The following is a 5,179-nucleotide window of genomic DNA, read 5'->3' as shown; positions in this document are numbered from 1 at the left end:
AAAAATAAAACAAAACAAAACAAGAGGGTAGTTTTGTTATTGTTTTGTGCATGTGTGTGTGTGTGCAGGTGCTGGTGGACACCAACCCTCTGGAGACAGAGTTACAGGGAATTGTGGTCTTCTGGAAGAAAAGTAAGTTTTTTGGGGTTCTTTGGGGGGGGGGGTATTGTTATTTCTTTCTCTTTTTTTTTTTTTTTGCTTTACTGAAAATTTATTACTGCAACAATGCATTACTGTTTCTTTTCAACATCTTGTTCTGCAGCTTCCTGTCTTCCTTTATCCTTTTTGCTTGGATGCCAAAGAGCCAGGCCCCAAAGCTAGCAAAAGCTTGAAGTCCATCTCTCCCTCGGCGCTGAGTCCGGTTTTCTCCCTTCGGAAGACATTCGGGACGGGCATCACAGGTCCTCTCAGCTGGGCTGGGTGGTCAGTGTGAGTTCTCTAGCAGAACTGTCTCCGTTCTCGAAGCAGAAGGCTTCCCCAGGAAATGTATGAACTTGGAGCCATACTCCTTCAGACACGGCACATGGCTGGGAGTGATTCGGCTCCTTAGGTCTACAGGGCCGCCAAGGGTGCAAGCCATTTTCTTATGGATACCAGCCACCCTGCGGTTTTGCAAGCTGAAGCCCCTGCCAGCTCGGACCTTGGGGTGGTATCTCACTGTAGGGCAACTCATTACAGGCCTGATGGGACAGGACGCGGGGCAAGGGGCAGTGCGGAACGCTTCTCTTGCCAGATCTTGTGTCGGTTCATCTTGTGCATTGGCTATTTGAACCAAATAGCTGCTTCCTTGAGGAAGTGGGGCTTCAGGATTCAGCCAATCCGGTTTGGCGCCGTGGCTGTCTCCGGTTAGGAAGCAAGACTTTTGAAACACTGTTCTCGCTGGCTTCCTTACAAATATCGTGGGCTTTGTGGGGCTGAGGATCAAACCCAGGGTCTTGCAAATTCCAGGCAAGTGCTTTACCATTTAGTACATGACGGGTCTCGCCTTTCTAAGCAAACTCTTTATCTGAAAAATGATAATAATGTAATGATTGCTTGGATTGAGGAAGTAGCTCATTTGGTAGAATGCTCGCCTAGAGCCCTGAATTTGATCCCCATCCTGTATGGATATAAACCAGAAACCAGGCACACGCCTGTAATCTCAACACTCAGTTGGTAGAGGCAGGAGGATCAGAGTTTCCAGATCATCTCTGGTGTTACATGATGATTTTGAAGCTAGCCTAGGCTACATGAGACTCTGTCTAATATATAAGTACAAACATATGTGCATGCGCGCACACACACAGACACTCCAATGGTTCCATTGCTTCCCACTTGCTAAGCAGTCAGCAAATGCTACTGCTAACGGAGGATTTGCTTGGTCTTGGTTCTGTGCTGTTGAGGATCCATTGCTGGGGAAGCATATAGTGACCAAACGCCATCCTCAGCCCTGCAATGTATGTTTTCAACAAGATTAATCACTGGTCAAAACAAGTGAGAAAGAAAGCATTGAACTTACACTAACAGCTATCAAATTAGTTTATACTATTAGTCAAGGCAAAGGGGCAGCCTGAAGAAATACGCGGACGCGATCAATAAAAAGCATTATCTGCTGACCCAGCTCGCCTTTGTCAGAAACTGCCAGCGCCTCTTCGGAAGAGCTCCAGACAGGCGACAAACCGCCTCCGACTGCCCAGCTCACTCAGTGCCCCTGGGCAAGGCCTGAACTTCTCAGCCTCCAAGCCAGTCTCAAGCTCTACCAGATGACACATGGGCAGGTCACTCAAAAATCAGGACATCTGTTTCGTTAGTCTTAACATGTCTAAATACTGTTTCAAACATGATTTTGAAATGTAAATTGGCTGTAAGTTGTTTTTCACTTTATTTAGCCAAAAGGCAGTGAAGCAAGTTTTTAAATTTATTTTATTTGCTATTCTCAGATTATCTCATCCATGTATATGATTTTACCCTCTTTCCCACTCCTGATGAACTCCTTCCTTTCCCAGTAAGCCCTCCTCTCTATTTCTATGTCATTTCGTTTTCTTCTGACCTGCAGAGTTGGTTGGTTGGGGTTTTTTTTTTAATTGTTTTTTTAAGATTTATTTTAGGTGTCTGAGTGTTTTGCTTACATGTGTCTGCGTACCACATATGTCTGAGGCCTGAGGAAGCCAGAGAGGGGTGTCAGCTCCCTGGAGCTGGAGTTACAAATGATGTATAGATGTGGGAACTGAACCAGAGTCCTCTGCAAGAGCAGCTAGTGCTCATAATTGCTGAGCCATCTCTCCAGCCCTGATCTGCTGAGTTTAATTAGGGTGAGGAAGGTTATTTGCTGGAACATGGGAACTTAGGCTAGACCAATGTAGAAAATGACCCCCTCTGTCCCATAACCATTTACCACCAATGGGATCCACAAGGAATGGTGGAGCTTGTGAACCCCTTATGTGGTGCTTTGAATAGGAACAGCCCCCACAGACTCCTATGTTTGAATGCTTGGCCCATAGGGAGTGACACTATTAGGAAGTGTGGTCTTGCTGGAGTAGGCGTGGCTCTGTTGCAAGAGGTGGGTTCCTGGGAGCAGACTTTGAGGTCTCAGAAGCTCAAGCCTGCCTAGTGGCTCTCAGTCTCCTGCTGCCTTCAGATCAAGATACAGAACTCTCAGCTCCTTCTCCAGCACCGTGATTGCCTGCATCTCCCTGCCATGATGATAATGAACGAAACCTCTGAAACTGTAAGCCATTCCCAGTTAAATGTTTTCCTTTATAAGAGATGTCATGGCGTCTCTTCACAGCCATGGAAACCCTAAGACCTTCTCTGCCCTTGATGAGACCCATCCTTGGCAGGCAACCACGCTGCTGTTAGATCCTGAATGCAGCAGCCATGTCATGTGCAGCAGGCAACATTTCACAGCGTTCCTCCCCACCCTTCAGCTCTTGCACTCTCTCTGCCCCCTTCTCCAGAATGTTCTCAGGGTCGTGGGGAGGGTGAACTGGATGTCTGCTCCAGGGCTGAGCACTCAACGGTCACTTATTCCCAGCATTTTGGCCAGCTCTGGGTCTCCGGATTAACTGTAGTCCTCTTCAAAGAGAAACCTCTCTCACCAAAGCTGGGGCTGGCACTAAGTGCCTGATGGCCAGAGCTCTCTTCCTGGCCTCGCCCAGCCACTGCCAGTCCTCAGCTCCGGGCAGCCCATTCTCCCCTCTGACTCTTCCTTTGCATGAACAGATTATTCTGTTTTTCAAAGATGGTAAAATGCTCAGTGCCGAGAGGGAAGAAGAACTAACGTTTGTAACTGCAGATTTTAAAGAAAACTTGAAAAAAATTTTCCACACACTTGTAACGGCATGCAAATTCTGTAAACATTAATGCTTACTTCATTTATTTCTTGTAAGTCAATCAGTACTGTGTATGAACTTAATGTGTTTTCTTTTATTATTGACTTTTATTTATTATTTTGTCTTTAAAGTAGTCATTACTTTCTTTTTAAAATATTTATTTATTTATTATGTATACAATATTCCTTCAGTGTGTATGCCTGAAGACCAGAAGAGGGCACCAGATCTCATTACAGATGGTTGTGAGCCACCATGTGGTTGCTGGGAATTGAACTCAGAACCTTTGGAAGAACAGGCAATGCTCTTAACCGCTGAGCCATCTCTCCAGTCCCAGTAATTACTTTCTATTGGCAGTTTGGGCACCCAGCATGGTGCCCAGAGACAACCATTCACTGGAATTCGCCATTTGGCTCAGGTACCACCACAGGCCTTTTCTATCACTGTGACCTTATCTCATTTTGCACTGATGGTCCCTGAGTGCCAGATCACTCATTCCCTCCAACCCGAGAGTTTGGGGGGACCAAGGGGACTTCCCGGGGTGTACAGTGGCCTCCCAGGAAAGTCCTGAAAAGCAGGCCCAATTCTTGGATCAGAAGCAACCTTTTTTGCTCCTCTGGTAAGATATATGTAAGGCATGACCAGCAGTGTCTGGAACACACACATGTTCACAAAGTAAATATGCAGGACTGACCCGAGAAGTAGGGTAACCAGCCTTGGGGTAAAACTGAGGAAGCTGCCTTCAAATTCCTACCTAAATCAATCCAAAACCCATTCCATGAGTTAGCATTGAAGTGGAAGCCCTGCGAACATGAGAAACAGCAATTCAAGAAGAAGGAAGTGTTGAGGAAAATCCTTCGATGCTCCTGCTGGATTCACGCCTGATAATTACAGTGTACCGACTTTCAGATGTTTAGACACTGAGGTGATTTAGCTGGCGATAACTTGGCTTTACAGGTCCCTTAATGGGGAACATTTGATAGTCCCAATTTCCTTTTCTGTTTGTTGTTCTTCGAGACAGGGTTTCTCTGTGCAGCCCTGGCTGTCCTGGAACTCACTCCGTAAACCAGGCTGGCCTCAAACTCAGAGATCTGCCTGTCTCTGCCTTCCCACTGCCAGGAGTAAAGGAGTGAGCCACCAATGCCCAGCCAGCTCAACTTTTTTTTTTATATTTACATTTTGAACTTCACTTTTAAACAGCCTTAGGCTGCACAGCCGGCGGCTGCACCTCCTGCTGCCAATTCCACAACTTGAAAACTGACAAATGAATTTAAATGAAAGCGGTACAGTGTTTGCTTTCTGTTTTTGCATGTTTGTGTGAACTGCACACTTATGTTTGTACATTATTTACACAGAACAAAACTGACTTAGAAACAAATAGGCATTCCTAACCTAGAAGCAAGCACTCGAGCAGGGCAGAGCAGTCTGCTTGTGATTCCAGCACTCGAGAGGGTGGAGGCAGGAGGATCCAGACTTCAAACTCATCTTCAGTTACACAGGAAGAGCCAGCCCAGGAGTGCCTGAACATGTTTTGTCGTTGTAGCTTTTTTTCTCTTGCTATGTAGCCCAGGCTGGGCTTGAACTCACCATATTGTAACGCAGGATGATCTTATCTCAAAATAACCCTTTGCCTTAGTCCTAAGATTACAGGCACATACCATCATACCTGGCATTTTGGATGAAATCTTAGGTAGGTGGTGGCACACTCCTTTAATCTCAGCACTTGAGAGGCAGAGGCAGGAGGATCTCTGTGAGTTCAAAGCCAGCCTGGTCTACAAGTGCTAGTTTCAGGACAGCTAGGGCTGTGACACAGAGAAACCCTGTTTCACAAAACAAAACAAACAAATAAATAAATAATTATTTTTTTTTAA

The 5,179-nt window shown here is 45.9% G+C and overlaps 1 pseudogene; it reads right to left on the bottom strand.

Annotated features, from left to right (window-relative positions):
- Positions 1-230: 230 nt before the first annotated feature.
- Positions 231-1,751, bottom strand: LOC125397591 (large ribosomal subunit protein eL13 pseudogene; annotated as a pseudogene).
- Between the last annotated feature and the right edge of the window lie 3,428 nt (positions 1,752-5,179).

This window comes from Myodes glareolus, chromosome 12, assembly GCF_982192425.1.
Source record: "Myodes glareolus chromosome 12, mMyoGla1.1, whole genome shotgun sequence".
NCBI classification, from domain to species: domain Eukaryota; kingdom Metazoa; phylum Chordata; class Mammalia; order Rodentia; family Cricetidae; genus Myodes; species Myodes glareolus.
The sequence above is the reverse complement of the archived record's forward strand: the minus strand, read 5'-3'. Positions and strand labels throughout refer to the sequence as shown.